The sequence below is a fragment of the Callithrix jacchus genome, chromosome 6 (assembly GCF_049354715.1).
Source record: "Callithrix jacchus isolate 240 chromosome 6, calJac240_pri, whole genome shotgun sequence".
Classification (NCBI taxonomy): domain Eukaryota; kingdom Metazoa; phylum Chordata; class Mammalia; order Primates; family Cebidae; genus Callithrix; species Callithrix jacchus.
In genome coordinates this window covers 70155625-70178589 of record NC_133507.1, presented here as the reverse complement: position 1 = coordinate 70178589, position 22965 = coordinate 70155625, and the positions used below count along the sequence as shown (strand labels likewise).

Here is a 22965-nt window from a genome sequence, read left to right as displayed (position 1 = left end):
TTATCCATTCGTTGATGTAAATTCTTCTTTATGTTGATGCTCTTTACTTTTTGGTATATTTTTAGAAAAGCTAATACTGGTTGTTTCTTTCTATGTGTAATGCTTCTTTCAGAAGCTCTTGTAAAGCAGGCCTGGTGGTAATAAAGTCTCTGAGTACTTGATTGTTCATAAAAGATTTTATTTTTCCTTCAGTTGTAAAGTTTAGTTTGGCTGGATATGAAATTCTGGGCTGAAAGTTCTGTTCTTTAAGGATGTTGAATATTGGCCCCCACTCTCTTCTGGCTTGTAGAGTTTCTGCTGAGAGATCTGCTGTAAGTCTTATAGGCTTCCCTTTGTAATTAACCTGACCTTTCTCTCTGGCTGCCCTTAGTAATTTCTCCTTCGTTTCAACCCTGGTGAATCTAACGATTATGTGCCTCGGGGTTGCTCTTCTTGAGGAATATCTTTGTGGTGTTCTCTGTATTACCTGGGGTTGAATATTGTCCTGCTTTGCTAGTTTAGGAAAATTTTCCTGAATAATATCCTGAAGAATATTTTCCAGTTTGGATTCATTCTCTCCGTCACATTCAGGTACACCTATCAAGTATAAATTTGGTCTTTTCACATAGTCCCACATTTCTTGGAGACTTTGCTCATTCCTTTTTATCCTTTTTTCTCTAATCTTGTCTTCTTGTTTTATTTCATTAAGTTGGACTTCTACCTCTGATATCCTTTCTTCTGCTTGAACAATTCGAGTGTTTAAAGCTGTGCATACTTCTTGGAGTTCCTGCATTGTATTCTTCAGTTCCATTAATTCACTTATATTCCTCTCTAAGTTGTCTGTTCTCATTAGGATTTCATCAAACCTTTTTTCAAAGTTCTTCGTTTCTTTACATTGGGCTGTAACATGTTCTTTTAACTCACAGGAGTTTCTTATTATCCATCTTTGGAAGCCTGATTCTGTTAATGGGATGAGCTCGTTCTAGATCAAGTCTTGTTCCCTTGTTGATGAGGAACTGTGATCCTCTTTAGAGGGAGAGGCATTCTGATTTTGAGTATTCTCAGCTTTTTTATGCTGGTTTCTTCCCATCATTGTAAATTTATCCACCTGTCGTCTTTGTAATTACCAACTTTCAAATTAGGTCTCTGAGTGGACGTCCAAGTTATTAATTCCCAGGGCCAAAATATGAGCAACCCACTGCGCGGGCCAAAACAGCGGCTTTAAGACTGATGGTGCTTTTCTGCCCGGGAATCTCCAGTCTGGCTTCCTTCTTGAGTCCGTAATAGGCGATTCTGCCTTCCCGGAGCTCCAAACCTCAGTCAGAAGGGAACCAGTCCTGTTTACTCTGCACCAAGAGCTGCTGCGCCAAGGTGCCGGCACAACCACTGCGGTAGCCACAAGAGTTGCGCTGGCGACCCGTGTGGCTCCTCCAAACCTCGGCCAGAAAGGGAACCAGTCCTGTTTACTCTGCACTGAGAGCTGCCGTGCCAAGGTGCCGGCGAAACCGCTGTGCCGGCCACAAGAGTCGCACTGGCGACCCGTGGAGCTCCTCCACTGGGAATCTTCTGCTCTGTGAGGGAACACAATTTGTCTGAAAGTGTGGCGTCCTCTCCTTATCTGAGCTTTCGCTGGGAGCTGCAATCCCGAGATGTTAGCGATTGTCCATCTTGGATCGTTCCAAGTATGGCTTCTTTATTAGTTGGATTTGGGGGCAAGGTAGTGTGAGATTTGACCTCCAATTAAAAAATGTTTTTTTGTCTTGCAGGATCCTAAATTTTTACCTTCAATATTTTTCTTAACTGTTTAGTTTTTAGAGGGCATTTATCCCTTCCTTTTTACCCTCTTCTTCCCTAATAAGTGCCTTTCCAAAACTGCCTTTTTGAGTCCCATATAAACTTGTAAATCCCTTCCCTGTAATCTCCTCTGATCTATCAGTATTTCTTAGGAGAAAATTCTTCTGGAAATGTCTTTAGATCAATATCTTAAGCCTGCCACCAGGTTCTTTGTTCTCCTGTGCAGTTTCTCCCAGATCATCCTTGCTTTCTACCATGGCTTGCACAAGGGCATGAATAATGGCTAGCTAGGATTTAATGTGTTTTTCTACTTACAGATAATTTGAAGTTGGAACATTCTCTGCATTCTAACATTAACATATAGTTATGTGTAGTGTTTTTTTTTTTTTGGTTTGTTTGTTTTGAGGCAGAGTCTTGCTCTGTCACGCAGGCTGGGGTACAATGGCGCAATCTCAGCTCACTGCAGCCTCTGCCTCCCGGGTTCAAGTGATTCTCCCACCTCAGCCTCTCAAGTAGCTAGGATTACAGGCACCTGCCACCATGCCTGGCTAATTGTTGTATTTTGTAGAGACAGAGTTTCACCATATTGGTCAGGCTGCTCTTGAACTCCTGACCTCAGGTGATCCACCCACCTTGGCCTCCCAAATTGCTGGGCTTACAGGTGTTAGCCACTGTGCCCAGCCTAGCTATGTGTAGTTTTATTTGTTCATCTTTATAGTTTTTTGGAGGATGTGTGGGGATTTTCAGAGTAATGTATTTGCCATTACTTCAGCTTCCCAATCAATCTTTTAATAGTTTCATAAATATTTTGTCTGCTTGTTGTTTCTGGATAAAGAATTATCAGGTTTTTAATGGTCTGGGATATGTCTATTCTAGTATTGCAAATGGTAATACTGCTTAAGGATAATATTGAAATTGGTTAATCTTAATTGACTCATTGGTTAATACAGCATAAATTCTTCCAAAAGATACTGTACTTCTACCATAACAAACAATTCATAAATCATGTGATATAGCTAATCAGTAATTACAATAGAAAAAAACGCTGTTCACTAAAATACAAAATAATGTAAAAGTCTTTTATGTAAAAGGAGCTAGTTGCCTTTGTTTAGGGGGTCTCTCCATTAGGACAATCATTTTTATTATATTTAAGCAGACAACTTTAATAAATAAGTAGTTTATCACCCTGGCTATATGAAATAGTATTTTAATCACAGTCTATACCAACTTTGGCTTTTTTTTGAACTTTGCTTACTAGAAGAGAATCTATGTAAGAAACTTAATGATCATGATATTAAAAGCAAAATATTGAATTACTGTCTTCTTAAATATAAATATCTTACATAAATATGTTTATACTTAAAGGAGATTACCTTGAAATACTCACTTTAATAAAGACATTTCTTTAAACTGCTATGACAAATTTTTAGTTTATTCTTGGAAGTATAATAGTATTTCTTAGCATTACACTGATTTTATTTTATACGGGGGTTAGAATTGAGTAACAGAAATTTGGAACTACTCAGTTTTCATCAGTTAAATACTATGTAATCTTAGGGAAGTAACTTTGCCTCCCTCAGCTCTTGTTTTTTCATATGAAATATGTAATTAATTTAACAATACCTATTATAAGAGAGATTTTTGAAAGGTTTAGTGTTTATAAAGTACTTTGACTATCAGAATGAAAAGACTCCATTGCAAATTATCAACAATTATAAATTTGTTCAGTACATATTAGCATGCTAATCATCAACACTAGAAGATTCACAGCAGTACCTTATGAGTTTAAGAGTTTTCCACAAATCCATTCTCTCTACTTATTAGTAAAATATTTTACTAGATCAGGCATAGTGGCTCATGCCTGTAATTCCAACACTTTGGGAGGCTGAGGTGGGAGGACTGCTTGATTCCAGTAGCGTGAGGCCAGACCGGGCAATATAGCAAGACCCCACCTCTAAAAAAAAAATTATCTGGGCATGGTAGTGTGTACCTGTGGTCCCAGCTACTCAGATAATTGAGGCAGGAGGATTCCTTGAGACAAGGAGTTTGAGGCTGCAGTGGGCTGTGACTGCACCACTGCACTCCAGCCTGGACAACAGAGCAAGACCCTGTCTGCCACCTTCCCACACACACACAAAAAAGAGAATGTTTAGCCCTTTCTAGTAAGTACTATATATTATATAGTATTGCAAACTGCCTACTTTTTCTCCTCAATATAAAAATATTTTAATATGGAATACTGCTACTTCACATATTAAGAATGTTTAGCCCTTCTCATCATATTTTTATAAAATAGTGAGTTCACTTTAATAATCTCCTACATCAATGCTTTGTTTCTCAATAGTTCTTAGAAGTTAAAAATATGTCTATTCTTAGAAGTGAGGTGGCTATTAAATATTTTTTAAATGTCTATTCATTTTTTAATTTTATACAAAGCAATAATTTTAAACTTTTTGATAGTTATAAATATTTCTTACATAATTGAATAGTAACTTGAACTAAAGATTTTTTAGCAACAAGACAATATTTACTTTATCTGTCAAAAACATATTAGTACAGATGCACTGCTACCAGATAATTACTACTTAACTTCTTTAAGCATTTAAAAAACAGAAAACTACAGCAACATGTCCTGCTTATTACTTTTTTGGGGTGCCTATAGCTTGCAAAGACTGTCTTCTGATAATCCTAGATATCAGAAGTAGATGTGGTAACAGAGCAAGGAACATAGGGTGGTAGCAGACATACCCAGTATCCTTAAAGGGGCTGATGATATAAAACTGAGGACATTCTCAACCTCCCTTGTAAAATTGTGATACACTTTCCTTAGAAGTTTTTGGATTGTGTAGAAAATCAATATTTAGGTTGGTCTAAGCACATTAACACCATTATTAAAAAGCCATAGGGTTGGCGGGTGCGGTGGCTCAAGCCTGTAATCCCAGCACTTTGGGAGGCCGAGATGGGTGGATCCCAAGATCAAGAGATCGAGACCATCCTGGTCAAAATGGTGAAACCCCGTCTCTACTAAAGATACAAAAAATTAGCTGGGCATGGTGGCGCATGCCTGTAGTTCCAGCTATTCGGGAGGCTGAGGCAGGAGAATTGCCTGAACCCAGGAGGCAGAGGTTGCAGTGAGCCAAGATTGCGCCATTGCACTCCAGCCTGGGTAACAAGAGCGAAACTCTGTCTCAAAAAAAAAAAAAAAAGCTACAGGGTCAGGCATAGTGGCTCACACTTGTAATTTTAACGCTTAGGGAGGCCAAGATGAGAGGATTGCTGTAGGCCAGGAGTTTCAGACAAGCCTGGGCAACACAGCAAGACCCCATCTTTTTTAAAAAAATGAGCTGAGTGTGGTGGTGCACGCCTGTGATCCTAGGTACATGGGAAGCTGAGTCATAAGTATCGCTTGAGCCCAGGAGCCTGAGGTTTCAGTGAGCTACAATCACACTACTGCACTCCAGCCTAGGGAAGAGAGCAAGACTCCGTCTCTTAGAGGGAAAAAAAAAAAAAAGCTGGGGTTAGAAACAAACTTTGAATTTTCAAAGTTTATTCTTCATAGAGCTTACAATAAATCAGTGGAAAAATGCTGTTTAATATTTTGCCTCAGCACTTTGATTAATCAGTCATCCCTAATGTTGCTTCTTACTTCTTTCCACCCATCTGAATCCTACCCTTTTCTGGGCCCAGTTGTAAAGCCACATCCACAAAACCTATAATATATTTTATTCACTCTCAATTACAATGAATTTTATCAACTCACAAATCCTAGAACCCTGTTTATCTATGCTGGTTATATATCATGTTCTGGAGTCTGGGAAGTCCAACATCAAGGTGCCAGCAGGACTAGTGTCTGGTGAGAGCTACTCTCTGCTTTCAAGATGGTACTTTGTTGCTGCTCCTTCTAGAGAGGAGAAATATTGTCTCCTGACATGACAGAAAAAAAGACAGAAAACCCACTCCCCTCAAGCTCTTTTTCAACGGTCTTAATCCCAACTATGAAGGCTCTGCACTTATGACTTAATCACTTCCTAAGTGCTCCTGCTATTAAATATCACATTGGTAGTATTATAATACTATTTATGAATTTTGGAGGATATTCAGACCATAGAACTTCACTGACAGCAGACTTAGAATTTACGAAACAATTACAGTTGTCCCTTACTGTAGGGGGAAATTAGTTCCATGACCTCCAGTTGATATAAAAATCTATGAATGCTCAAGTTCCTTATATAAAATGGCATACTATTTGCATATAACCTACACAATCCTCCTGTATACTTTAAATCATCTCTAGATTACTTATAATATCTAACACCATGTAAATGCTATATAAAAAGTTATGCTTTTAAAAATTTTGTAATATATTTTATTATTGTATTGTTATTTCTTAGTGTTTTTTTTCCTCCAATATTTCTGATATGTGGTTGGCTGAATCCGAGGATGTGGAACACACAGCTGAATTCTACCTAAGTTCCATTTAGCTAAATCTTTTTACACTAATGGGCAAGACAAATAATTTCTCAATTTCATAAAGTGATGTCTAATTTTTTTTAGAGAAAGATGTTCAAATTAAATTTATATTAAATTCCTAGTTGTTACATAAACATGTAATCTAATCATGCTTAACATTAGAGCAAATTTAATTGGCAAACACACTTTTCATTAAAGAAAAATATTACAAAACTTCATTTTACTGTACTAAATAGAGGAATGCCTGGTCTTCCATAAAAACTATACAATAAAATTTATTTCTATTCAATAGCAATAAAAAAGTTTTAATATATTCTATAAATGAAAAAGTTTTAATATATTCTATAAATGAAACCTCAATGTCACTAGTGTCTGAGTCCCAACCCACCAAGCTAAGACACATTTATGGTAAATTCCAATTTATACATAAAATTTCAAATGAGAATTTTAAAACAAAGTGAATTTAGTTATAGATACAAATAGGATCTGTTCCTTTTTTATTTTTCTTCTTATCAATTTCTGTAAATAACAATGAAGGCTACTCTAATGTATTTCTTGATTTTTAATAGGAGTATATAGTCTCATTCTTAAGCACTGAGGATCTATATCAGTTGTTTTTTTATAAATAGAGGAACCTTACTCATCTGTATGTATTAATGGATGCTAAATTCAAACTTCAAAAAAATTCAGGGAAAAGAGGGAACTGTTCTGTTACAGCTAATTAAAAATGTACAATATTTTTAATAGTTGTATGTTTATTTTTAAAATTTGACTTCATATTTCATTCTTCTTAAATCATGTATATATATGTGTATATATATATTTTTTCTTTTATCTTTTTTTTGAGACAGATTCTCACTCTGTCTCCCAGGCTAGAGTACAGTGGCATGGTCTCAGCTCACTGCAACCTCCGCCTCCCAGGTTCCAGTGATTCTCCTGCCTTAGCCTCCTGAGTAGCTAGGATTACAGGTGCATACCACCACGTCCAGCTAATTTTTCTGTTTTTAGTTAGTGATGGGGTTTAACCACGTTGGCCAGGCTCATCTTGAATTCTGACCTCAGGTGATCGCCACCTCAGCCTCCCAAAGTGCTGGGATTATAGATGTGAGCCACTGAGCCTGGCCACTCTTAAATATATTTTATATCCACATCTACCTTATGTTAATTTTTGTAGATTTTTTTTCACTACATAACTCTGCCAATTTTGTTCTGACAAAGCTTAAATCCTACATTTGGTTCTTCTAGCAAAAACCAAAAATCTTCTAAGAAATGTGCAAAAGCTTCTATTCAATGTTTAAGAGTTGTTTTCTCCTATTTTGGTCAGTTAAAAAGCAAAGTGCTACCATACTTTTAGTTTTTTCCATGAATTTTTCTTTTAATAAAATGTTAATGGTGTATGTGTAGCTTTCTTTCAAGCACAGACAAGTGCAAACACTAGCAGTTTTTATTTCTGGACATTATCAAGAATTATTCAAATTTAACTTAAAAACTCTTTACCCAGACTTTGTAGAGACAAATTTTCATTTGCCCAATTAATTTTTTAATGCCACCATTTAATTAATGACTTATTTTTATTTATACATCCCATGAAAAGCTTGAAATACAACTTTACAAAAAAATTTTATTTTAGTCATCTTCTAATTTGTATTATTATCAATAATAACAAAATAGATGGATCTGGAAAGCATTTGGCTATTAACAGAAGAAATTGAAGCCTAACATAAAACAGCCATATCATTACATTTATGAAACTGTTGGGGTGGGGTGGCTCACACCTGTAATCCCAGCACTTATGGAGGCCAAGGTGGGCAGATCATGAGGCATCCTGTCCAACATAATGAAACCCCGTCTCTACTAAAAATACAAAAAAGTTAGCTGGCCAGGATGGCACACACCTGTAGTTTCAGCTACTCGGGGGGCTGAGGAAGAAGAATTGCTTGAACTGGGGAGGGGGATGTTGCACTGAGCCTAGATTGTGCCACTGCATTCCAGCTTGCTGACAGTGAGACTGTCTTGAGGGGAAAAAAACAAAACAAAACAAAAACTGGTAAAGGGCTTACAAGAAAATAAAAAATACTGATTAAAATTGTTTTTCACATTTTTCATTCATATCTTAGGACCTCATATGCAAAACCATGTTTAAAACTTTCTCTTTTTATTTTTTTTTAGATGGAGTCTTGCTCTGTTGGCCAGGCTGGAGTGCAGTGGTACAACCTCAACTTACTGCAACCTCCGCCTCCCAGGTTCAAGCAATTCTCCCTGCCCTCACTTCCCGAGTAGCTTGTATTACAGGCTCCTGCCACCACAACTAGCTAATTTGTGTATTTTCCTTTTAGTAAAGATAGGGTTTGCCATGTTGACCAGGCTGGTCTTGAACTCCTGAACTCAAGTGACCCTGCCCACTGCCTTGGCCTCTCAAAGTGCTAGGATTATAGGCGTGAGCCACTGTGCCAGGGCAAAACTTTCAATTTAAATAACTATTTGTGATAAACATAAGCTTAAAAAATACCTTAATAAATGGACTTGAAAACAATGAAATAATCATTCCCCTCCCCACCCAAAAAAAAAGCTTTCCCACAAACGTAGGCAAAATTAATCCTATGCAAACAAACAAACAAACAAAAAAAACCGCAGAGTTAAATATCCTCTAAAAACGAAATTAAAATACAATTTTGGGCCAGGTGTGGTGGCTCACAGCTTAATCCCAGCACTTTGGAAGGCTGAGTTGAGCAGATTGCTTAAGCCTAGGAGTTCAAGACCAGCCTTGACAACATGGTGAAACCCTGTCACTACAGAAAATACAAAAATTAGCCAGGCGTGTAGTCCCAGCTACTTGGAAGGCTGAGCTGGTAGGATCTATTGAGCCCAGAAGGTTGATGCTAGAGTGAGCAGTGATTGTGCCACTGTACTCCAGCTTGGGTAACAGAACAAGACCCTGTCTCAAAAAAAAAAAAACTTTTTTTTTGAAAAGTGCAGAGGTCACAGCTTTGAAGAAAATAACACTGAAACCACAATAATCAACCACTACCACCAACATGCTTATGTGCCATGCCAGTTTTACAAACAAAAATATAAGGTAAATATTTTAAGTGTGTTACCATTTCTATACCATTTTATGATGATATAATAGGAAGATATGCAGGATTTCCTCTATACTGTCCTTGGTATAAATGGCACATTTGCTGTCAAGAGCACTGAAGCCCATGGTGAGAAATTTAGAATGGACTCAGGGATAAAAAAAAAAAATAGGGTTATTTGAGAAACTAGTTAAGTAGTATATACATCGTATGTATATAGTTTTTAAAGTATTATTATGATATATAAAAGTACTGATGAGGTGTTTTTAAATAACTGGAGCATGTGTATTCAATGGCTTTATCCAACTGTCAAGAAAGTGAAAAAGGAATAGTGGAAAAAATAAGATAATTCCTAGGCATGCTGGTAGTATAACATGCACTGTTTAATGTAAAATCATTAGGTGTATTGGATGATTCTGGAGGAGAAAGAATTACCATTTCTTTCTTTCTTTTTTTTTGAGACCGAGTTTTGCTCTTGTTGCCCAGGCTGGAGTGCAATTAACCAATTGTCTCCTGGGTTCAAGCGATTCTCCTGCCTCAGCCTCTCAAGTACCTGGCATTATGAGCATGCACCATGTCCAGCTAATTTTTGTATTTTTAGTAGAGATGGGGTTTCACTATGTTGGCCAGGCTGTCTCAAATCTCGACCTCAGGTGATCCACCTGTCTTGGCCTCCCAAAGTGCTGGGATTACAGGCATAAGCCACTGTGCCAGCCTTTTTTTTTTTTAAAGACAGGGTCTTACCCTGTCACCCAGGCTGTCAGGCTGAAGTGCAGTGGTGCAATCTCAGCTCACAGGAATCTCTGCCTTCTCTGCCTCCTTGGCTCAAGCAATTCTCCTGCCTAAGCCCCCCAAGTAGCTTTGACTACAGGTGTGTGCTATCACACCTGGCTAATTTTTGTATTTTTTTGTAGAGATGTGGTCTCATTATGTTGTCCAGCCTTGTCTAAAACTCCTGGGCTCAAGTGGTCTACCCACCTCAGCCTTCCAAAGTGCTGGGATTAATAGGTATGAGCCATCACGCCCAGCCTAGTTACCACTTCTTATAAGTGAACAAGTAGGTAACAGAAAAACAGAACAGTATTAATAAATGAGAAAGATTCAAAATATAGATAAACAATATTTCATTTTCTGAATAGTTTAACATTTATAGCCCTGAATAGGATCCAGAATAATAAAATCCAGAAATATATTTAACATAAATTTAAAAATTCAATATATGACAAAGGTGGTCTTTCTAATTACAGAGAAAAGAATGGATTATTGAAGAATGCTGCTGGCACACCTGGCTAGCTACTGAGAAGAAAATAAAATTAGATCCTATTATCTTATTTCATATAAAAAATGAGATTTTTTTTAGAGATATGAGATCAATTAATTGAGAATAATTAAGCACAATCTGGAAAACGTAGGATACTGCATGATAATATCCAGGCATAAGTAAACTTTTTAAGTTAAATTGGAAACCTAGAACTTATTAAAGAAATCATTAACACATTTTACCATATAAACCTATCTATGGCAAAAAAAATATTACATGTAAAATCAATAGAAATGAAAAAAACACTGTGAAGGCAGCAGAGTGATAATATCTATTACAAATCAAAAAGAAAGGCTAAGCAACTAAATAAAAATAGGGATTGTGAGAAAAGGGACTATAGGATGAAAAGTTAGATGAAGATGCATGCTTAAATTTGATTTCATTTTATAAATTAAATGGTAAAAAGAACTCTATCATTACCAGTATTTCTGTAAATATATATACACACACATGCTCTTTTATGATTGTGTGACCATGCAGACAATAAGGTGGGAGGATACACAGTAGTTGGTCAACATTAGTTGCAAAGGATGTTTGTGGAGTAGTAAACAGAGGCAGGAAAGCCAGATTAAAAAAGGAAAAGAAAAAGGCAAGGAAAAGGTGAAAAATGGAAAAGAAAAGGACTACATTAAAATAGTAGGTATGATACAATCACATAGCTTTTTATAAAACTGTACACAAATGTGGACATGAAAAAAACTTTTAAGATAAAAGAGGCTGCTTGCCAGAAGAAATGTTCAAGGAATTCATATCAGTATCCCGTTCTGCTTCTAGTCTCAAAAAAATGTAGTCTGAAGTGGTCATAGAGGCCAAGCACGGTCCTTGATTACTATCATTCTGAAGCTCACGTGCCTGTCTGTGTGTGTGTGTGTATACACACACGTGTACATTTGGCTGAACTCTATTGCAAGAACAGAGGTTAGTTCAATTTGGTTTTATGGCTTACTCCAGAGGTCAGCAAACTTTCTGTAACAGGTACTGAATATGTTAGGATTTCTAGGTCATACCATCTCTGTCACAACTACTAAACTCTGACAACTACTAAACTATAGGGTGAAAGCAGTTAAACTGTGATGGTTAATTTTATACGACAACTTGGCAAGGCTAGAGTACCCAGTTAAGTAGCACTAATCCGGGCTGCTGTGAAGGTATTTTGTAGAAGTGGTTAATATCTATAATCTGTTTACTTTAAAGAGATTACTCTTGATAATGTTGATGGGCCTCATCCAATCAGTCTTAAGAGCAAAAACTGAAGTTTCCTAGAAAAGAAATTCTACCTTAAGACTGCAGCATAAACTCTGGTCTTAGTTACCAGCCTGTGAACCTGCTCCACAAATTTCAAACTTAGCAGGCTTCACAAGTACATGAGCCAATTCCTTAAAATAAATATCTTGACAGTCAGACAACGTATTGTATACTATTGGTTCTGTTTCTCTGGGGAACCCTGAATAATACATAATATATAACAGTAGACAGTATACAGTCTAATGGGCATATCTGTGTTCCAATAAAAGTATTTAAAAATAAGTAGTGGGCTACATTTGGTCCGTGTACCAGTTTTCCAATTCCCAGTTTTATAAACAATAAAAAATAGGACCAGGCATGGTGATCACACCTATAATCACAGCACTTTGGGAGGCCAAGGCAGGAGGACCATTTGAGGTCAGGAGTTTGAGACCACCCTAGGCAATGTACTGAGACTTTATCTCTATTAACAATAATAATAATAAGATATAGCTGTTGGCCAGGCACAGTGGCTCAGGCCTGTTATCCCAGCACTTTGGGAGGCTGAGGCAGGAGGATCACCTGAGGTCAGGAGTTCAAGACCAGCCAGGCCAACATGGTGAAACCCCATCTCTACTAACAATACAAAAATTAGCCACACATGGCGGTGGGCACTTGTAGTCCCAGGTACTCGGGAGGCTGAGGCAGGAGAATCACTCAAACCTGGAAGGCGGAGGTTGAAGTGAGCTAAGATTGAACCACTACATTCCAGCCTGAGAGGCAAATGTGAGACTCTGTCTTGAAAAAATAAAATAAAATAAAATATATCTGTTAACTGGGCATGGTGGCTCATGCCTGTAATTCCAGCACTTTGGGAGGCCAGGGTGGCAGGATCACTTGAGGCCTGGAGTTCAGGACCAGCCTGGGCAGAAAAAATTTAAAAACAAATAGCCCACACAGTCATGGCACATCTGTACTCACAGCCACTTGAGAGACTGAGGCAGGAGGACAGCTTGAGCCTAGAAGTTTGAGGCTGCAGTGAGCTATGGTGGTGCCACCGCCTGGGAGATGGAATGAGTCCTCACATATTTTTAAAAATGAATAAAATATATCTGCTTTTGTTAAGCATTTTATGTATTTCAGGCAGTGTGCAAGGTCTGAATTCCAAGTGTTCCATAAATTGGGAACTGTTCCTGATGAGGCCAGTTATTCTACAGTAACTATAAGCAGGAATGATCTTTCTAGAAGCAGTGAGATCTAGATTGTAAGCTTAGATATAAGAGAGTGGTTTCTCAGAGAGGGTTTCAAGATGGTACTCTCTTTATGTGTTTTAATATCCTTTTATTTATTTATTTTGAGACAGGGTCTGTCACTCAGGCTGGAATGCAATGCAAGCCTCAATCACTGAAAGCCTCAACCTCCTGGGCTCAAGCAATCCTCCTGCCTCAGCCTCACAAGTAGCTAGGATTACAGGCATGCACCAATGCACAGAGCTAATTCAAAATTTTTTTTTGGTACAGACAGGGTCTTGCTTTGTTGCTCATGCTGGTTTCAAACTCCAGGTCTCAAGCGTCCTCCTGACTCAGCCTCTCAAAGTGCTGGGATTATAGGCATGAGCCACTGCATCTGGCCTCTATATCCTTTTAAATATTGGCTTAGGGATTTAAGAGGTTTTGATGCTGATCCAGCAGAAGTCAACCAACAGGATATTTTGGATGTTCATTTGTTAAATGTGGCAACTTCAAATAAAACTTGATGTTGAAAAAATAAAATTTATAAAGGCACTAAATTGAGAGTTTATTATTTTTGTTATGAAAGAAATTCCTTACAACCAAGACTTTAAAGCAATGGACCTTTAAGTAATATATCCCTCAGAAGTAGGAGTCCTCATGACATTATGGGCTGGATAAAAAAAGAAGTAGGGATCCTGAATCTATAGACTGAAATCTACTTTAAATAGTGGACTGTTAAGTTGTTTGATGATACCAGTTCCCCTCTCTAGGGATTAATAATATCCCCATTTGAGAAGAAATTGGTATCCCTTGTTTTCAACTCTGTGACCTCACTCTAAGTACTCTCGTCTCATCCCGAGTAAAACTGTATCTACAACTTAAAAGTATATGTACATTGGAAAAAGAAAACTCTCTTCAATAACTGGTGCTGAGAAAACTGGATATCCATGTGCAGAAGGATGAAACAACCTCTATCTCTCACCATATACAAAAATCAATTCAAAATAGATTAAAGCCTTAAATAAGACCCAAAACTAAAAAGCTTCTAGAAGAAAACATAAGGAAAACACTCTAGGACACTGGTCTAAGCAAAGATTTTATGTCTAAGACCTCAAAAGCACAGGCAACAAAAATGGACAAATGGGACTATGAACTAAAAAGATAGTGCACAGCAAAGAAAACAACCAACAAAGTGAAGAGACAACCTGCCGAATGGGAGAAAAAATATCTACACACTATTCATCTGACAAGGGATTAATATCCATAACATTAGGAAAAATATATAAGAATGATAAGAATAAGGAACTCAAACTCAACAGCAAAAAAGCAAATAATTCCATTAAAAACAGGCAAAGGATCTGAATAGACATTTATTAAAAGAAGTCAAACAAATGGCCAACAGACATATGAAAAGATAGTTAACATCATAATCCCCAAGACAATGCAAATCAAAACCACAAATGAGATATCATCTTAGCCCAGTTAGAATCACTACTATCAAAAGGACAAAAAAAAAAAAAAAACAAAAAAAACCAAGATGCTGGCAATGATGTGGAGAAAAGGGACACTTATGCACTGATATGGGAATGTAAACTAGTACAGTCATAATGGAAAATAGTATGGAGCGTTCTCAAAAACTTACACACACAAAAAAACTACCATATAATCCAGCAATTCCACTACTGGGTATTCACTCAAAGGAAAAAAAATCAGTATATCAAAGACATACCTCTACTCCTATGTTTACTGCAGTACTATTCACAATAACAAAGATATGCAATCAACCTAAGTGTGTATCAATGAATGAATGGCCAAAGAAAATGTGGTACATATACACAATGAAAAATTATTTTGCTATACAAAAGAATAAAATCGTGTCATTTGTAGCAACATGGATGAAACTGGAGAGCCTTATGTTAAGTTAAATAAACTAGGCACAGAAAGACAAATACTGCGTGTACGTGGGAGCTAAAAACGTTGTTCTTGGCCAGGCACAGTGGCTCATGCCTGTAATCCCAGCACTTTGGGAGGCCAAGGCGGGCAGATCATGAGGTCAAAAGATCGAGACCATCATGGCCAACATGGTGAAACCCCATCTCTACTAAAAATACAAAAATTATCTGGGCATGGTAGCGCATGCCTGTAGTCCCAGCTACTTGGGAGGCTAAGGCAGGAGAATCACTTGAACCCAGGAGGCGGAGGTTGCAGTGAGCTGAGATCACACCACTGCACTCCAGCCTGGCGTCAGAGTGAGACTCCATCTCAAAAAAAACAAAAGTTGTTCTCATGCAGGTAGACAATAGAATGATAGTTACCAGTGGCTGGGAAGGGTATGTGTGTGGTGGTAGGTGGAGACAAAAGAGGATGGTTAATGTGTACAAACATAAAGTTAGATAAAAAAAGTAAGTTCTAATGTTTGATAGCAGAGCAGAGTGACTAGTTAACAACATCATATTGTATATTTCAAAATAGCTAGAAGGGAAGACTTGAAATACTACCAACACAGAAGTCATAAATGCTCTAGGTGATGACTATCCTAAATATCTTGACTCAATCATTACATATTCTATGCATGTTACAAAATATCCCATGTGCCCCACAAATATATACAAATATTATGTATCAATAAAAAATTATATGATTTGCAAAAAGCAAATGTAACCACATCTTTTCAATGTCCCACCATTTTTGCAAAGTAAAGGATATCTGTACAACTGCCCTTGCCAAAGAGAAGCTTCTTACAAGGTTAGCTTGTGAGATGATAAAAAAAGAGGGAAAAACAAGTACTTGGAAATTCAATTATCTGAAAGAGCATTTTAAGCTATCAGGTGAGTACTAAAAAATACTCAAAACATAACAGTAAAGGGCTGAATGACTGTGGCTAAATGACAGACAGGTTTATAAAATAAAAGGGGAAAAAATTAGTAATAGTCAATAAGATGTTAACTTAGAGAAGAAGCCAAGTTCAAAAATTAAAACTAAGGTGAGTGGTGAACAAAGATATTTAGAAACAGAAATGTATGTTAGAGTCACTCATAAAGAATAAAAAGTTTAGCAAGGGAAGGTCAAGGGAGGGAACTCTGTGGATAAAAGGCAACCATGGCATCTAGACTGTCTGGAACATTTCTGACTTCAAACACTTGCCTGTCAAATTGCTTTATCCTGATTTTTAGTTAAGAAAATATGGTCATTTTCCATGACCTATTCACATCCATAATTCCTAGCAAAATGTCTTTAGGATAGCAAAATCTCAATAATTATTTATCACTCATGATAATTACCTGAATACTGAAATCAGAGAGAGTACATTGAAAAACACAACAAACCAATCTTAAATAGTAAAAACATATTTATCAGTGGTCTTTATCTATTTACCAGCACCAATAAAAAACTAGAATCTGGAAGCTCTGTTTAGCATAGGAAATTGGTGTCATACTCACTTCATAATATCATCAGTGCTGGGGAGGGACAAAGCCATAATCTGCCAAAATCTGCACCATCCTTGCCAGGTTTGGGAGTTCTGTAGAGTAGTTACCACTGCCAGGTCTGACTGCCATAGCTCAGGAAAAGGGTGCAGTCATTTCTCTTAGCAGAGAATAATCTTGAGATGTTTAAGGGACCTATGTAATAGTAAGTCACAGAAAGAGACGATATTATTGGTGGTTCAGACATGGTATGTTAATAGCTAACAATTATGGAATCCAGGAACTGATGCATTATCTTATCTAATCAACAACCCTATAGGGGATGGGTACTGTTATGAACCCCCATTTTATAGGAAACCTTGGTTTAGCAAGGTTAAGGAACTGCTTGAAATAATAAAGGTAGTAAGAAGCAGAGCTGGAATTTGAACCCATACAGTCTGGTTCTTCAGGGTGTATACATAATATCTATAACCACAATGCTGCAGGGGCACTTGAACAGGCTGGAAAATTTTTTTTTCTTTAAAGGGCAAATTAATTTCCTCGAAAGTAATCTCTATTCACTTTATCCCATACCAAATGCTTATTTTCATCTCATAGCCTAAAAGTTAGATGGGCACTTAACATGCCAACTTAAAATACTAAACTTTAAATCTTTAAAATGTATAGTATTTTAGAATTTATCATAGTGAAACATGGACAGTCTTTTAGTCCCTAAAACAGTAAAATAAGGATGATAGTGATTGATACTCCATTCTCTTCAGATGTAATGACACAGAAACAGATGTAAAATACATATAAACATTGTTTCACTTATTAAAATTATTTGGACCCAAAGGATTACTTTTAATACCTTAACAAAATAAATCATTTAAAAAATCAAGTGCCTTTCAGTATTCTTCCAAGTTTCAATAATTGATCTTTTCCATTAAAGAACTTTTGATTAATTATTCCAAATCAACATGTCATCTAAATATTTCCACGTAAACTGTAGCTTTTCCCTAACCTATTCCCTTTTATTTATTAGTACTCATTTAAATCTTACTTTGCCACATTTACAGTTCTTTGAAAGTTTCATCTACTATTCATCAGACCATTCACCTCACAATTCTCCTCCGTCTTTCTAAATAGGTGAATTTGTTTACTGTCGAATCGATAGCTACGCTATTAAAGGCTAGTATCACGATTTTAAAAGACATGATTGCCACCATCAAGATTTACCACAAGGAAATTATAACAAGGTTGGACAAACAGGCTCCAACTCTTAAGGGGAAGTCAGTCAAATCACACAGGACGGGCAGGGAGGCAAGCGGGGAGCGGGGAGGTCGGAAAAGGCAGTGCTTGATTCAATTCAACATTCACTGCGCCACTTACCAAGCGGCAGAAAAAGAAAAAAAAAAAAAAAGCCAAAGAGCTGGGCGTTATTTCGAGTACTGGGCCCGCAGGTAGGCAAGACCCTGTGGGCGGGGACCCGGCGCCCAGGAGGGAAGGGGCTGGCGCAGAGACGCTAGCCGGGCGGGGACGCCAACTGGGTGGAGATGACCACCCAGGGCCGGGCCTCCAGCTCTCGGCACCCGCACACTCGCCAGCCCAGATGCCCGCACGCAGGCCAGCCAGCTGCAGCCGCTTACCAGAGGCGTCTCGCTGACTCCCCGGGGGCAGCCCTTCAACGGTTCCCGCTGTCAGAGCACCACCCGGCGGTGGGGTACGTCCAGCCAGCCCGCAGCTCTCGATCCCCGCAGCGCTGCCACTCTCGCGAGAAGCCAGGAAGTCCGAGAAGTAGGGGGGAACAGGAGCAGGGAGGGGCACTTAACGGTGGCGGCTACTTCTGCGCCGGATCTGGGAGAGAGGCGGGCGCCATTGTGTTTCGCTGCGGACTGCTTTTCCACAGTCAGGGGCCTAGAACTCCAAGTAGGAAGCCGACGGTGCGGGTAGCTGCGAGCGGAACGCGCCTTGGTCAGTGCTGGCTCAGGAGCAGCGGTAATGAGCTGCGGAGCTCGTTTTTCTTCGTCCCGGGAGCTAGTTCGGGACCAGGCCGCGAGTGGGGGAGGGGAGGAAACGAAGAGGCCTGCGGACGCGGAGGCCGCTTCCTTCCCGGATGGGATGGAGGAGCTTTGTCCGGGGCCACCGGTGCGAAGAGGGGCACGGCGCAGGCCTCCCCTGCCAGGGGCCTTTCGTCGGGTAGTGGAGTTTGTGGCTGGTGGAGGGGGCAGATTGTGTGTCTTCCTCAGGGACGTGTGGCTGGTAAGGGGAAAAAGCCTGAGCCCTCCTTTGACGCGCGGGGCGGCCTCCTCTTGGGCCGCGGTACTGGGGGATCCTCGGAGCCCTGCGGGCAGCGGGTGTAGCGCGTGAGCCTAGCCAGTGAACGCGGGGAGAAGGCGAGCAGGCCTCCGGCTCGGCCAGCCCGGCCTGGAGTCGAAGTGACTCCGGCAGGCCCTTAGATTCGACCAAGATTGGCTTGTTGGTAACGCCAGTTTTTGAATATCTTGACGCCCTGGGAGTTATTTTTGTGTTGTGGCGAATTGTGGGTTTTGCAACTCGAAGTAGACGATTGTGTTAAAGATGGACCTGTTGGCCTAAGAAGTAAAAATATGGAAGGCGCCGGGAGTAGGAAACCTCCCTCATTTTGGTGAAACTGCGTATTGAAGATGAATATGTCCACCCACTCCCCCTAAAATGCTGCACTTAATACTTTCTCCCAATTATCAAAGTAAATATATTGGGAAAGTATCAGAGTAATAAGTTCGTCACGATTAATGTTAAATGTGCGAAAACTAAATTTAGCGGGTTCCCCCCCCCATATTTTGTAGGATTGATTAACTCTTTTTCTGATTAGATGTTATTTTAAATCTCCACGTTTCTGTCCAGAACCAGGAGGTAGTGTTAAAGATGAATTTTTGATTTAAAAATCAAACAATGTACAGTTACTAAAAAAGCACACACGTAGTGTAACTAGATCTTTTTCTTGAGGTAGCAAAAAGTTAATTTGAGAAATGGGGTCAGTATATTTTCATTTAACAACTCTACAGCATTTCGGGAAACAGCACTGATGTATAAGATAGTAGCACCAGACTCAGAAGACCTGGGTTTGAGTCTTGATTTTTGCCATAGTTATTTAAGCTCATAAGATTGTCTCAGAAACATGGCAGTTAATTTCTAGAGAGGATTAAATTTGCTGAGGTGCTGTGTGAAGCAGTCATTGGCGGACATAATACTAGTCTTGGTTTTTTTCCAGTTTCATGCTGGGTCAGTTGTCTTGAATAATTCCTACTTAAGTACAAATGGTTTCTTTTTTCCTGCTACCCTGGGAGAGGGCTTATTTTCCCAGATAAGGATGAGGATGCCCAGGTATGTTCTACATGAAGGTGTCAGGTAACAAACATGGACACAAAAGTCATCATCCATGACTCTCCTGTAGCCAGCATTTAGTCTGCTCCATACCCACCTCACACAACTCTTTATCTGCTGTATGTTCAAGAATTGCATGCATTTTGACATTGTATTGTAGGAAAATAATTTTATAATGCAAAATCTGTCAAATATCTTAAAACTTTTTTTGGATAACTTGTGATTTGTCGTACTCAAATTACAAATTACAGAGAGCTTCACATTACAAGAATGAGCTTGACATGGCATCTGCCCTCCACAACTTACTGTTTAGTCATCAGACTAATGTATAAACAACTATTATTATCTTAGTATGACTGTACAGTAGTTCTGTGGGAGCATAGAGGAGGGGTACTTAATCTTGGAAATTTTACAGGATTTATTTATTGCTTGAACTAAGATGTGAAGGATCACTATGACTTTGATAAAGAAACTGTGCAACGTCATGATGTTTTGTTTTAGGAATTCATGATTTGTTCCTGTAGCTGAAACATACATTGAATGGTAATTTAGAGCCTGACATGAAAGACCTTCTCTACTGTACCAGAAAATTAGTGTCTGGATGTGGTGGCTCACTCCTGTAATTCCGTCACTTTGGGAGGTCAAGGTGAGAGGATCGCTTAAGGCCGGGAGTTCAAGAGCAGCCAGGGCCACAAAGACCCCATCTTTGCAGATGTAGTGGTGCACACTGCTACTATTAGCTACTTAGGCTGCTGAGGCAGGATGACCGTTTGAACTCAGGAGCTGGAGACTGCAGTGAGGTATGATAATAGCTTTACTGCACTCCAGCCCGCACGCCGTAGAGTGAGACCCTGTCTAAAAAATAAATAAATAAAAATAAAGTTAGTGCTCTATTCTGTGGAATGGAGAGCTATTGTGTTCCTTAACAAAATAAAAATAATTTTTAGATTATCTTTATGATATATCCTTCTGTTACCACAGATAATTAAGTTCCAGTAATAAAGAACAGTGGGACATGCATGAATGAAATGCAGTGTTGCATTAAACTTCACTTTTAAACAACAAATTAAACTAAGCTAAAGAAGCTTTTAACTGTTTAAAAGGAATCAGATTTTAAGTTCCTACTAGGATTACTTGAATTCACCAAAGCAGAATTCAATTGCAGTCAAAAATTTTATCTTAATATACAGTATTTGCTAATCATAAGATGAGTCAAAAAGTCAGAGGTTGAGGAGGATAAAATTATAATTTGAGAGTTTTAAGGGGGTTAATTTCTTTCTTTTTTTCTTTCTTTCTTTTTTTTTTTTGAGACAGGGTCTCACTGTGTTGCCCAGGCTGCTGCAGCCCCAGTTTCCCAGATTCAAGCAGTTGTCACAGTTGGGACTACAGGCATGCACCACCATGCCTGATTTTTATATTTTTTATAGAGGCAGGGTTTCACCGTGTTGCCCAGGCTAGCCTCCAACTCCTTAGCTCAAGCAATCCTCCTGCCTCAGCCTCCCAAAGCACTGTGATTACAGGCCTGCTTGTGAGCCACAGCACGCTGGGGTTTAATTTTCATTAATTTTCAACGTTTCCACCCTGGCGTGAACTTACATGATCGGAGCTCGTTTTTCCTGCCCTCAAATATGTTTCTCTGACTTTACTGGTTAGACTAGGTAAGTTGAATACCTGGTTTTAAAATCACCTGCTGCTCTACACCCATTTTTGTCAACAGCTTAAAAAGAAGGCAAGTTTTGAACCTCAAAAGTAGTTATCTTTCCATTATGATCATTGTCCATTAGTATGATGTTTCACACTTTGTAGAAAGAACCCTAAAATGGTTTCCACTCAGTGAATGAAGATTGAAACTTGATGCTTAGAGATTAAATTCACTTCAAGGAGAACACTTTGTCTTTTAAAGTGATGTAGTGTAGGCTTAACATCATAGTCATATTTTCTCATGGGATGTTAAACTTTTTTCTAATTTTTTAAGGTTTGGGTATATAATATTCCTGTGTTTTAAATATTTGTCAGCTAAAAATCAAGAGCTGATTTTTTTTAAGGCCTAAAATGTGTGTACTTTCACAGTGATTCCCTTATTGACCCACCCTTAGCTTCCATGTCTCCTTGTAGACTATGATTTCCCACTAAGGAAAAAAAATTTTCCCCAGAAGCAGATTTTTTTTTTTTTTAAGAAAAGGATATGCTAAGTGTATGTAAATAATGAAATTGTAACTCTGTGTTTGTATTTCTGGAAGACTCTTGAAATACTGCTTTGGGGCTGAGCATGGTGGCTCACTCTTGTAATCCTAGCACTTTGAAAGGCTGAGACAGGCAGATTGCTTGAGCTGAGGAGTTCGAGACCAGCCTGGGAAATATGGTGAAACCCTGTCTCTACTAAAATACAGGAACTAGCTGGGTATGGTGCATGCCTGTAGTCCAAGCTACTCAGGAGGCTGAGGTGGGATGATCACTTGAATCCAAGAGGTCAAGGCTGCAATGAGCCTTGATTGCACCATTGCACTCTGGCCTTTGCAGCAGAGCAAGACCCTCTCTCCAGTCAATCAGTCAATATTGTATTGGTATTTTGTGTGATTAATCTCACCTTTGTGCCATGAGTGTATCATATAGTAGTGGTATACTTTTAGTAATTCAGAACCTGTAATATTTAAGATAGTTATCTAGTTAGACTCAGTTAAAATCAGTTTTCAGAGACTGAGGGTGTAAGATAACGGAATGGTAACAGTAGAAAAGGATAAGTTATGAAGCTTTGCTCTATGGCTGCATAACAAACCACCTGAAAACCTAGTGGATTAAAACAACTGTTTACTGTTTTTTACAGTTCTAGGTGCTTGTTGGGCAGTTCTACCCATCTTGCTGGGGCTTACTTGTGTACTAGCATTCAGCTGGAGGATTTCCCAGGCTGGGAGATCCAAGATGGCATCACTCATATTTGGCAGCTGGTGTTAGTTGACATCTAGGTCTTGCTCTGTGTGATCATTTATGACACAGGAGTCTTGGGACAGCATTCCAAGAGAAGCTTATGAGACCTCTTAAAACCTTGCACATTTTAAAAATGTCACAGTACATTCTCTTAGTCACACAAGACTGGGGTG

General features: G+C 38.7%; 2 protein-coding genes across 56 annotated transcripts in view; one reads left to right on the top strand and one right to left on the bottom strand.

The window, feature by feature from the left end:
• Positions 1 to 18272, bottom strand: part of BAZ2B (bromodomain adjacent to zinc finger domain 2B) — a 449976-nt gene extending 431704 nt beyond the window's left edge. For all 23 annotated transcript variants that reach the window (XM_035304715.3, XM_078327583.1, XM_078327573.1 and 20 more), the window contains exons 1-2: positions 18151 to 18272; positions 16538 to 16717 (exon numbers count right to left, since the gene is read on the bottom strand). The gene's annotated coding sequence lies outside the window, so the exon portion shown is untranslated. The remainder of the gene's footprint in view (positions 1 to 16537; positions 16718 to 18150) is intronic.
• Positions 18033 to 22965, top strand: part of MARCHF7 (membrane associated ring-CH-type finger 7) — a 54741-nt gene continuing 49808 nt past the window's right edge. For 13 of the 33 annotated variants that reach the window (XR_013518912.1, XR_013518911.1, XR_013518910.1 and 10 more), the window contains exon 1: positions 18344 to 18475. The gene's annotated coding sequence lies outside the window, so the exon portion shown is untranslated. Of the gene's footprint in view, positions 18225 to 18343; positions 18500 to 18570; positions 18764 to 22965 lie in introns of those variants that run through there. The other 20 variants (XR_013518919.1, XR_013518916.1, XR_013518918.1 and 17 more) reach the window with 3 other exon arrangements.